Source organism: Ips typographus, linkage group LG4, assembly GCF_016097725.1.
Source record: "Ips typographus isolate SLU linkage group LG4, UJ_Ityp_2.0, whole genome shotgun sequence".
In the NCBI taxonomy this organism is placed as follows: Eukaryota; Metazoa; Arthropoda; class Insecta; order Coleoptera; family Curculionidae; genus Ips; species Ips typographus.
This window is the reverse complement of record NC_138425.1, coordinates 8,491,703-8,504,671: the sequence shown is the minus strand read 5'-3', so window position 1 is coordinate 8,504,671 and position 12,969 is coordinate 8,491,703. Positions and strand designations below refer to the sequence as shown.

At 33.4% G+C, this 12,969-nt stretch overlaps 1 protein-coding gene across 4 annotated transcripts in view; it reads left to right on the top strand.

Moving 5' to 3' along the window:
- Positions 1–316: 316 nt before the first annotated feature.
- Positions 317–12,969, top strand: part of aus (argus) — a 95,102-nt gene continuing 82,449 nt past the window's right edge. For 3 of the 4 annotated variants that reach the window (XM_081979105.1, XM_081979106.1, XM_081979102.1), the window contains exons 1-2: positions 318–653; positions 6,350–6,422. The gene's annotated coding sequence lies outside the window, so the exon portion shown is untranslated. Of the gene's footprint in view, positions 654–6,349; positions 6,423–12,969 lie in introns of all 4 variants that reach the window. The other variant, XM_081979103.1, reaches the window with a different exon arrangement.

Genomic DNA, 12,969 nt, shown 5'->3' with positions numbered 1-12,969 from the left:
ATTTTAACATTTTCTATTCAAAATTGAAACCACACATATGTTTATTTTGATGTATTTTTTAATAAATTTTTTTCACCAAAAACTAAACAATCCCATAATTACCTCCTAACAAACGCTAATGCATGGTTGAATGGAGTATAAACCGTGCCGCCACTGACCCTGTATTGCGCACTGACTGAAAAGAGAACGCTTAGGGTGAATGCAACGTCAGAAAGGGGGATGAAAAGGACAAACGCAACCTTTAGGGTCGAGTTGCGCGATTCGTAATCGTCGGTTAAGACGTGTTAGATAAAAACAGAACTAGGAACGGGAAGTGCGACAAGTATCGGCCAAAATATCTTCGTTCCCGGGCAGAACGTTCGGCCTGTCAAATAATCCTGGCCGTTCCTGCGTTAGGGTGTCGCTTCGCACATTCTGAACCGCGATATTCTGTTTTCTTAACATCTCCGGTTACGAACGATTGTTCAAAAATTCAGGAAATGCTGTTGGTTGCGACTGTAGACGTGGATAATACGATTAGACTGTGACCTAAAACGCGGACTATTGTGTTTATTTTTTCCAAATCGCGGTCCAGTGGGTGGTTTTTTCCATTTTCAGGAATACATTGCTGTTATACCAAAGTATACTGCATACGAGTTTAATGGTTTTGCTAGGTGAGTTTCTTTTAGAAGTTGTAATTTTAGATATTAAAAAATTAATTCACATTTTTAGATCATAATTTGTTTTACTTAATTTTACCTTTATCTATACTATTTTTTTTTTCAAGTAGTTTTTTTCTTAAAACTATTTAAAAAAAAAATATTATTGGAAAACAATGCCTTAACATGTTTCCTGATTTCACCTATTTGCGTGCTTCTTTACAAATGACTTTTTTACTTACAACGTTGGTTTCTTATAAATTTATTCACCCTAATATTATAGGAGTTGATCATCATGTTTTAGTATGATGAATTACTGTATTATTACATGCATTATGAGGTAGATATGAATAACTAGTTCAAAATTATTTAAATTTCATCGCATAACTTATCCGTTATTATTCTACAAAAGTTCTGTTTTAATGTAGAATGTTGTCATGGGTTAGAACTTTTAGAACATTTCCACCTCAGTGTAATTCAATTTCAACAATAATTTCTATGAAGATGAGGCACTATTCACTACTATTTGTTGTTTATTAATGGAGGCATTTTACAGAACCTTGTAGTGTCAAAGTACCATAAATATTTAATATTTTGCTGTCTATTTATTTTACGTTTCAGTCTGAGAATATTTTTTGCACCTAAAAATGAAGATACTTCTTATATGAAAGTAATGATGTAAACACTTCCAACTTGCCACTAAGACCTTCCTAATTTTAAGAATAAACTTGTAAATACATTAAAATTGATTACGAAGGGGGATGAAGTGATACAACCCCTAAAATTCACCCTTATTCACATTCCACTCTTAAGAAATTTGAATGACACTTAGGGTCTTTCAATTTGACAGGCTGAAAGTATCTCTAATTTGATGTGTCGTATGACTTCCTGTAGTGTTAAATACAATTTTTAAGAGGGTTGCTTAAAAAGGGCAAAATTTAAAACCGTTTTCGTGTATCACTTCCTTTAAGCCAAAAAATTTTCGATTATACTCTAAGGTTCAACAGTTCAAAAGCATTTATTAAACAGTATATTCGTTTAGATGACAGAAAAGTCTTTGGCAATACAAAAATACTGTAATTAATACCTCCAAGTTACCCAAAACTTTTTATGTTGAACCTCCTGTAAGATAACTCTCATGTAAATAAAGGTGGGGACATTATACTTTGCTTACCTGACCTTATTTAATAACACCTTGAGGGAGTTCAAAGAACAGCAAATACTATCATTTTCTGTTTACTGATTGATTTACGTTTGTCAAGAAAACTTAAATATTGGTTTTATGATCCTGCAGATCCAGGGTATTCACTTCACTTGAAAAAAACAATACTTTACTTGATACCAAACAAAAAGCTATAAAAATCTCCCAGTTAGCTAGTGTTTTGTGCCTCAAATCCCCAAGCCAGACACTCCATATTTTATAGTCGTTAACGACATAGTAAATTCTGCCTTGGTACAAGTCTATGGATCATTAAATGGCGGTAAAGGGCGTTACACACAAACAAACACCATATAAAATCTTTATTTAGCCAGTTAGATTTTAATGGCGTACCAGCAAAGTTACAAGAACTTCTTTTAGCTTTGGGCTTTACGTTATTTTTTTATAGATGAGTTTAGTAGGGCGTAAAACGTAATAGGACTAAGAAAATGCTGATACAGTTAGATTTGTTAAGAGTCACTCCCATTTCAGTATCAAGATTTCTAATTGTTGTTGTATGATTTTGTTAAGCTTTTACTACTTTTTTCCAAAGTTCTTTCAGAATTGAAAGATAAACACGTTTTTATGGAAGAACAACTTGACAAAACATTATCGTTCATTATGTCCTGGTGAATAATGAAAAAGTTCGAACTAAAGCTTGTCGTTTTAGGTCGTATTAACTGCTCATTTATAATCCATATAGAAAACCGAGTCTTTTCGATATCAAAACATAATAAAACAGAACGTCATCCCTCGTGCACGCGACTCGCTAAATCTTCGTGCCATTCATTTAGTACGGTTTGCTGAAGCTGACGCTGTTGGCTGTTTACTTTTGCGCTACATATCGCAGCTGAATTATGTACGTGTCGACATGTCAATGCAAAAGTGCATTTTCGAAGGGCTTTTATTGTCTAGCATATCCGATTTATCGATCGTTCTATAAGCTCGAGACCTGTCAATGCTCTCTATCTATATGATTGTTCGTTAAAGTCGTTGTTTGAGGTGCGAGCTTATAAAGATATCGGTGGCTAGTTCTTGTATTTCCCCGATTCAAGGCACGTGTTATTAATTTTAATACACAATGATGTATAATCCTAGTAAAATTTACTACAAAATGTAAAAGGTGAAGTTCTATTGCTAGATTTTTCGCTAAATAAGCACTGATTATCAAAAAACTATACCTTCGGAATTAATATCCAGCACATAGAGGAAACGTAATTGAAAAAAAGGGTAAACAATCACATTTCATTTTTTGAGGATATTGGATTCTCCAACTCGAGGAAGCAGTTATAGTGTTAATTAAGTGCAAGATTTCTTGAATGGGAACAATGTTCTCTTCTCGCTGCTCTACTTTGTATAACAATAATTTCGTGCATTGTTTTCGGAGAGTACACTTTCAAGTTCGCTGCTAGTTTTGCAGAAGTTTTGAACAAAGCTGGCGATCGCTCCGGAAAAGAACTATATACGTATATTGTGCTCAAAGAGGTATGTTCCAAGTTTAAGAGTGCTTTAGTCTCTATCATTAGGAAACACGAACTGCTCCATTTCGCCTTTAATGCAGTAGGGGTGGATAATTAAAGGTGGAGAATTGAAATGCAGTCCAATTCAATGAATCAGCAGCCGCTATTGATTCAATCGGCAACCGCAAATGTTAAAGTGGCAACCTCTGCGAAAGACGCTAACTTCGGGCCTGATTAATCAAATGTCGCTCAACAAATTAATGCTATCGGTACAACTGATAATGACTCTAGTTTAGTAACCTCAAGTTTTAATGAATTGAGCGGTCGCTTCACTCGGGAGTTTTCCCGAGAAGTTTCCATATTTAGGGACTATCCACTTTCCAGTTGACAACCTTAAGAATATTTAATAAAATTTCGGGTTCAGTTTCTAAAAGTTTTTTTAATTTGCGAAGTAACAAGATGCCGGAATATCAATTTGAGTCAATTTTTAATCTCTTCGCGGTGACAAACTTTAATATTTGAAGGAAAAAAAACTTTGTCGAAACCGCCTGTCTCGGAAAGCAATTAAGAGACACTCCGTGAATGACTTAATTATTCCCATTTAATGAGGGTGTGTCGTTTTTACCTGTAAATCTTTCACCATTTGAAAAACAACGCGGTCGTGCAATCTGTTTGGTAGAATAAATTCAGCAGCGTTTCCAAGACAGGCAATTACGGAATTTATTTATAAGTGCATTACGTATTCCACGCTAGCCAGGAATGAAAACGAGGCGAAAAGCGAAATGTTTTATTGCATAATTACATAGAATCACCATTAAGGATTTAATGAATCAGTTTAAGGGGGTGCAGCTTTCTGCAGTCGTAGGTATGGCTGAGCAAAGATGCGATAAACGTAATAGAGTAGAAATAAAGTTATTTTAAATTTTCTTTTAATTCTACCTACGGTAGGAACGGCTATTCTAACAATGGGTTATTAAAAAAAACTTAATGGAAATTTGATGGCATTTCTTGTAGTCATTTTATTAAATGATTACAATGAAAAGTAGGTTTTGTTCTTTAAATCCTTGATAAAAATAGTACAAACTGTCACATGAGGTAGGATACATCAAAAAATATTTTGTGGAAAAGACTGTAATGATCAAATAACGAATTTGAAAATTTCAACATAAAAATGTCCGTTTTCAAAACTCCATTTGTTTTCCAGTATTCCCAAAATTATTCTAGTTTGGTTAATCAAGACACTTCTATTAAATTTAGTATAAACAAATGTGTTATTTCAGAAATGTCGTGGAATATCCACTTTCAAAATCACGAAAACATAAAAAAAAATTAGTCAATTAAGCCTTTTCCTGTTATGCATTTTTAAACACTTTTACCGGATTTAAAAGTTTGGTAAATGTTGGATATTTCGATGATCCAATTGTGGACTGGATTCCAAATTAGCGATTTGTGTTTCATTCTGGGAAATTCGATTTTCAGAGAGGTCTATTTATGAAAACTGTACAGGGTGATTGTTTATATCTAAACATGTTACAAATGGAAAAATATTACACCTTTTCTTTCCTGGTTCTCTTCTGATTCTTTGTCTCATATTTTAAATCCAAAATTGTGATTTTCGTTTTTTCTTTGTTAATACGAGTATCTGAAAACCAATAATAACCGTATTTGACTGTTTCTTTGTTCATTGCAAAGTGAATATCTAAAATTGGATTACTTTATTACATCAAAATCAAGCAGAATCACAGTGAATAGTATCAACTTGTCCCACGTCACTTCAAGACAGGTAAATAATAACGCCGTATCTCATTTTAACATCACCTCGGCGTGAATGCTAGACAAAGACTAATCTATGAAAGGAGTTACTTATGCTTCGACAATCGTATTCATGGACGAAAGTGCGAAGGGATCGCGTTATCATGCCTTCGACTCCCCTTAGAAAAACTCCGGTCCCTTTGCCACTTGGCGTACCCCATAACAATATCTATAACCATTACTCGGCGCTAAATTAGCATAAAACCGTCCCATGTAAACATTCACATTCAGGAAACGGATTATATTCCGAAGGTATTTAAAACAGGTTGAGATTCGGGCTTTTCTACTTTGTCCCACCCTCTCCCGGTCGACTTATCCCGCTCACGAAAAGTATTGACGCAGTTCCCAGGGCTTCGGGATCCTTTTATTTGTCTCCCCTTCCCGTGTTTTATTTTGCACTTCGCACGTCCATTGCACCGGAGGCTCTTATTGCAGCCGATGAATGTGTGGGGCTTTTTCGACGAGCATTAGAATTAAAATAAAGGACTTTCAGTTTTAATGAATGCTTTTAAATCTATTGTCGAAGCAATCAAAGCTTAATTTATTATGATAAAAGAATGTGGAGTAGAATGGATTTGATGTAACTGGCTAAATTAGAGATAACTTACAAAATACTTTGCTAAGATTTAGGCTAGTTTTGATTGTTTACTTAGGCTGAACTTCTTACCGCTTTACTTTTCCTGGAAAGTGTTGGTCTGGACACAAACCTTACCTTAACTTAATCTAGTTTTTTATTTAAATAACATGCAGCACTTGATGGTTAAAAAAAACATCAAATATTAGTCAGTTTTCCACAAATGAAATTTTGTTCATTATAATTGAATTTTCCTCTATTCATTTTACCAGTTTATAACAATAAATGAAGAAACACGATATTACTGTAAATGCTGAAATCCTATATTTACGTTAGAGCAGTTTTTAAATTATATGAATGATAAATATATGAGTTGAGTAAGTAGTTAATAAAATGCAAATATATATTTAATTTAATAAAATTCTTCTCATTTATTTATGCACCAAAATAGCAATTATATTTTGTGGAATAATGAGCACTCATTCGGATAATAACTTTTACCAGTTTTTTAATTCAAATATTATAAAAATATTGTTGATTGCAATTTTCAGGACATTCATAATAGCTAATTTTATTTATTTAAAGTTTTTATAGTCGGGTTGATATTCAAATGTACTTATTTTTTTAGTTATTGGAGCTTTTATTAATTGGGCATTTTTGTTCACAGAGCCTCGTGGAAAACAGTAATTCAACTGTGATTTGTTACTCAGTTCGATTTGGATTCTTCTTAGTTGCAGATGGTAAGTTCAATCCATGATTTTAATAGTTCTGTGCTTTAATTAACTTAATCGTTTTCATAATTGTATATTATAGAATATACAGAAAATTCCGAATTGCTCTTACGTAATTTTAACAGCGTATTCTACATAAAAAAATAATGTTAATTTGCTATAATTGTATATATTATAGTTCAAAAATCCTTCGTTAGGAAAATACAAGGTGTTAAAGTTTGAAAAAAAACTGAAAAAAAAATTTGCTTTAGTATTGTTGCAAAACGGCTATTTTCAAGAAATTTTGTAGGCATTAACCGTCATTAATGAAAAATATTTCTCCATAAAGATAACATTCTTTAAATTTTTTCAGTGGCATCCGTACAGGCATGGTACTAGATATTTGCTGCCTGATTTTTGCCCCTACGAAGGATTTTTCGACTTCGACTAGTTTATAAAGTGTGTCCATAAAATATGAAATAAATTTGATCAAAATCCAGAAAATAATCTTTCAGAAGAATGCTCGAAGATGCCCATTTTTTGTTGCATTTATGGATTATTCTCGTATAGTTTTGTATATTTTTCAAGGTTTAGCTGTTTTCAAGACGTTGAAAACATTTTTACATTTTAGAGTGTTATTGCTTCTAAGCAGATTGAGTGACAGAACAGTAGTAGAGATCGTAACTTTTTGGGATCTACTACGGGATCATAGTGTAGGGTTTGGTAGGTAGGTATATTCTGTTTTTTCGTATAATATTTTTAACTTTTGTCAAAATTAAAATAGTCACAAGATGATAGACTCTAAAAAGCTAAGAGATAAGTCGATATCTCGAAAACATTTGAATATTGGCATGAGTTATGCTACATGTAAAATACTCAGAACTCGACGTAGAAACCATAGATGCACCAAAAAATCGGTGTTCTTAGTTGATAATGTCAACTAAAAGATTTCAAATTTTAGAACAGCCTATATGTTTTTTCCTCAAAAAATGCGCGTTTAAAAATGATAAGATACGTATTTCTCTGAAAGATAATTTCCTGAGGAAATCGAACGTATTCCAGAAGTTATGAACTGTCATTACAAACAAAATATCTGGGTATAGGAATAAATGGTTATATTATACAGGGTGGTCCAATTTTAAATGCCAATAATTCACCAATCAAAAAATAAGTTGACATGCTTTATGTCATTTTCCTGAAGAACGCTTCCTAAGGAAGATACAGACCTCCAAAGTTCAGTTTAAAAAATCGTACTTTTGCTACAACTGTCAGACCGTTGAATTTTGATCAAATTTGGAACAAGTAATTATGAAATAAGTACTCGTTATGTGATGTGAATGACACTCGTCAAAATTGTTTAGACGCGTAGATATAGGAGGATAGTCTTTATTTTCTACGCTGACATTCTAAAGGATTCAAATCTGGTCATCTGTGAGGTTTACGAGTTAATTTTTGACACTGAAAATAGTCAAAAAACAGGATTTTTGGACTAAGTTTTACTGGCGTTCAATTTTTTAGACTATAGGTAGTGTAAAACTGATTTGATTTTCGAACTAATTTAATTCTAATACTTAGTGTTCTAGACTAATATCGTAGCATTTAATGCCAAAATTGTCTAGTTTCATCAATGAAGAGTCTGAAACTTAACTTTTACTATAAAAAATAGTTTAAATTTTTTTTATTTCTTTAAGATTTTTAAGTCTTAAAGCACAGTGAAGCGTCTAACAGTCAATTTAATACTGGCAATGCGTGAAACGGCATTGGTAAGTCTATGGAAGATGTAAAAATAGTTTTTTAAGTCTGCTATGTCAAAAACTAGGTGAAGATAACCCTAAAACTCGATTTTCCAAGCTGAAAGCAGTTTTAAAGCCCTAAAAGTAGTCCAGAGTTGTAAGAAAATGAAAAGCAAAGTAAAAAAACTTGAAAAGTCAATTTTCATGAATCTAATGTCAATATCCTGTATTTAAGACTATTTTCAAGACGAAAATATTGAAATGTATTTTCAAATTATGAAAACTTACTTCAAATGCATATTTTAAGCTTTTGATGTCACTTTTCATTGGTTCAGAGTCAGTTTTTGGTGTCCAAGTCAATTTTCAAGGTTGAAATGTGTGAAATTGTAGTCAAAAATTCTAGATAATGTAGTTTTTCATGGCTACAATTCAATTTTCACTACTAAAGTTTTTCAAATTATCTGAAAAGTATAATGACTGACTACAAAGACAGTTTTTAAGCCTCTCAAGTCAATTTTCACAGTTTCCAAGTCAATTGTCAAGACTAAAGTCTTTCAATTTGTCCGAAAACTGTGAAAACTGGTTACAAAGACAATTTTTAAGCCTCTCAAGTCAATTTTCACCGTTTCAAAGTAAATTACTAGTTGATAAGTCAATTTTAATTTTAAGAGATACTTATTTTGTCAAATTGAACAAATAAAGTAAAAAAAAAACTGAAATTTTTGTAAAAAATATCCAGTAACGTTATTCTCTATGTTACTATTTTATTAGGCAGAAAAATTTAAACCATCTTTCTGTATTTACACCACTGGACAGTTTTATTTGGTGTAAATTTGATTAAAATTGCTTTAGCGGTTTGACAGTTATGACAAGAAACCGATTTTTTAGACAGAACTTTTATGGACTGTATTTTCCTTGAGAAGCATTTTTCAGGAAAATGACATAATGTATGTTAACTTATTTTTTGATGGACTAATGAATGGTGAATTATTGACATTTAAAACTGGACCACCCTGTATACGAAATATAATCTTTTTGAATGATAAATTTGGTACTTTTTCAAAATTATTAGTATATGAACTTTTCCTATTGACTTATGTAACAAAAATTAGTTGTTTATTAATCCACTTAATTAGTTCAAATGTTAGTATACAAAAACTAATTTTCATTCAGCCTTCATTCAGTAATTGAGTACATTTTCTCACACTCTAGACTAGATTAAAGGATAGAATTTCCACAGTATTTATTTCATTTATAACAAAGAGCGTTTAAGGGCTTGCCACCAACTACAGGGGTTTAATTATATCTTGGCACAATGCAGGGGTATTACCCAAGACCGGAGCGTTTGCTACCAAGCCTTACATTAAAGACATTTCGCAAAACGTGCTCGATACGCCGTTTCTACAGTCTACGATTAAAGATTAGCGACAAATTTACGACAATTCAGAATATTATAAGCTGTCTAGAGTTTCGTGGAGGGTGTGTCCAGAACTTGTTTAATAAGGCAATGCAAGAAAGTTTGATTAGAGCTCAGACGATGCTGGGGAGCAAGTGAGATATAGCTGAAGAAGGATTAAACGGCAGCCGAAAAGTGGGCCTGCATTTAATTAACACCCCCCAACTGCTGCATCGAGTTAAGAAAATCCAATATTCCTGTAGCAGCGTGTTTATTTTCTTCGCAACGGTGTTTCCATGCACCGTCTCGCCAGGTTTTCGGCAACTTCTGCAGGAATTAATTATATGAGCGGTAAAGTTCGTGATTTGCTGGAACGGAATTTATATGACTTTTGCTGTGTGGAACAATGTAAAAGTTCAGGTGCAGCTACTATGTAGGCACCTTTCATTCTCAGTTATTTCGTTGAGTCAGTACAAGACTTCCTGAGTATGTCTTGAGATAAACCAAACTGTAATCCGTGAAAATTTCTTGAATTCTTGAAAGGAAGAAGAGAATCCGACTTCCTTTCGGTGCTCATCAAGTGGCAGAATTTATTCCTAACGCAATTAGATCGGCGCGAGTGCTCGAAAAGCTCCTGGAATCACTGCATAGAATCGCTGATGCAAAGAAAATAAACACATTGCTACAAGATTATTGGATTTCCCGGCTTAATGGAGCATTTAAAGTGGTAATTAAATACTAGATTTCTTGGGGGAGAAATTATTAGATCACGGGGCTGTTTTGCTTTCTGCAAGTGCGCCTCGCTCGTACTAGATTAGCCGCGGCTAAAAGATAAGTAAAATTTGTTTCTGTTGTTTTGTTGTTGTTGTTGTTTCGTTCTCGGGGGTTTATTAACGAATATAATTAGGTTTTGGTTAAGTGTCGTTACGTAGTTGCTGGAGATTTACATAATCCCGCTATATTTAAATAAACACAAAGTCACGAAACATAAACTTGAAATCGCCTGTGTTTTGACTGTTCTGTGATTTTCAGCAAGAGTAATTTTGCTTTACAATTCACATTCTTTTTATATGATAATCCATTTATGTGTGCTATACAGGGTATCCCTGATTTGGTGTCTCAAACTGTAAGGAGAGATAGTACATCCAAAAATTTGAGAAATAATTTCTATACCCTCTTAAATGTCAGAGTGTCCAAGTTCAAAAAGTAAAATTGTTTTTTTTTTATTTCTCCAGAATCCTTTGTCCCACTGAAAGCAACCTTTACAGGAATCCTAGAAAACGCAGTTTTTAGTGTAAATCGATTAATTTTGCATAAACCAGTGGCAAAGATTGTGTTTTTGACAATATTTTTTTGTCCCATAACTAACCCCACCAGAAAATGGGTGTTTTTAAAACGTTGATTAACACTCTGAATCACAGCTCATTTTCAAAACCTCGTTATATACCAACAACAAAACGAATTTTGGTATGAGCTATATCATAAAGATTCATGTAGCTTACTGTTCTTATGACTTTAACTTTTTCAACGTTAACTGACCTGAACAATACAATATAAAATAGAACAAACAAAAATTGAGCAAACTGATTTTGTACTTTCTAAAGTTTGCCAAGTTCAATTGTTTTCATATAGTAGATCAACCTAATGCAGGGGGTTTTAAAAAGTTGGCTTCTGGTGTCATTATTGAATCTTCAATTACTGAAGTTCTCTTCAAATTCCAAACGAACTGTTGCCAAGAGAGTACGCTCGAGTCTGCAAACACTAAAATCGGAATTCTTTATGCCTTTAACCGAACTAGGCCATCGGTATTCAGATAGAGCCTTCACAAATCAAGCCGGATATCGAGTGGCTCTCGAATCTTCGTTTGCATATGCCTCCAGTGGCGTATTCTTTATTGGGGAGAGACGACATTGGAGCCATGTGCCTATAAACGGTCCCTTAACTTCGCACCAGATGGCCGAGAGTAGAAAAACAACTTTGAAAACGTCGTTTCCGTTCCAACTTTAAAACTTTGAATAAATATTTGCAAAGTTTTACCTCGGATTTATCATCATCGACCGAGTTTCTCTTACTCCAGATTTCGAGCAAACAATCTCTGTTGCTCGCAAAACAACAAATCTCCAGATAATCGTCGTTTATTCAAAAGTAACAAATCCGAATTGGAAACGGTCCTATTTCGCATCTGCTCCGATTTGGAGAGCCATCCATGGCTAAGCTCCATACCCCACCAATATTGCCGATAAAACATACGCCACAAGGGACATATTATATGCAAATAGATTTTCAGGAGCCACTCGAAGCTACAAGAAGTAAAATGTAAAGATTTGAAACTGCGAGTGGTGCTCGTGCATAACAATGTCGAGGTGGAACAACTTTGAAAGGTTTTGTCTACGCTGATGCGGAAAATTCAATTTCTAAGCGCAGTTCATTATTGATCTATATATTCTTCTTTCTGTAAAAGTTTAAAATGTGAGAAGTTTGCTTTCATCTTTTTTTTGTTAGTGGTGAAGAGGGTTTGTTATTTGATATTTATCTTAATTGGCAGTTACAAAGGAAGAAAATGCGGTTGCTGGAAGCAAAATGTAAAAGGAACAGAATAATATTGTTTAAACCAATCATGGAAGATAATAACAATTAGATCATTATTGAAAATTTGATGAGACGATTATGACGTTTTTTTTTATTTGGGATATGGCTAAACTCTATTCAATCATAATGCATTTGTTTTAACTTTTATATTAAAATTGATGTTGGTTTTGTATATCCCACCCTATAATTATACTGATAACGTGAAACTGTAGGGAAATTAATGGCAATTCGTATTAATATCAATAAATATGAATAATTAAATGCCTTATGCATGGTGGGGACTTTTGGCTACAAATTCGCTTCTATTGATTTTCATAAATTACCCAGCCATTTCCACATCCACTGAATTTAACATTAACCTTAGAAGATTATCATTAATGAACTTTATAACAAGATTGTTGTTTTAAACTTTTCCTGCTCTTCTGATAGGTCTCGGAATAAGTAAAGGAAAAAACTAAGATCAATTTGTCAAGCTTCATCCAATTAATTAGCGAAAAGCTGTAATCTGATTAGCGATCTCTTGGAGATTTTCACAAAACTTTGGAAACTAATAAGCAATTAAGAGCCGTAATGACTTTTACGACGGCTTCGGCACTAATCCCAGAAGTTTTCCTTAAGCTGTTGCAACATTCTTTCGTTTCATAAACTTCGACTCACTTTATCAGGAAACGTTGTTGCCTGACCGCATCATTCGGACTTTATTAAATTAGTGTAACGTCAATCCTCATTCCGAAGGTATGTAATAATTACTATTGTCGCGTTATTATAACGTTATTGTTACGAGGTCAGCCGTAAAGCGTTTAACTTTGCCTGCAGCTCCCATGGATTGTGGCCGTAATAACTTCATGGCAATTACAAG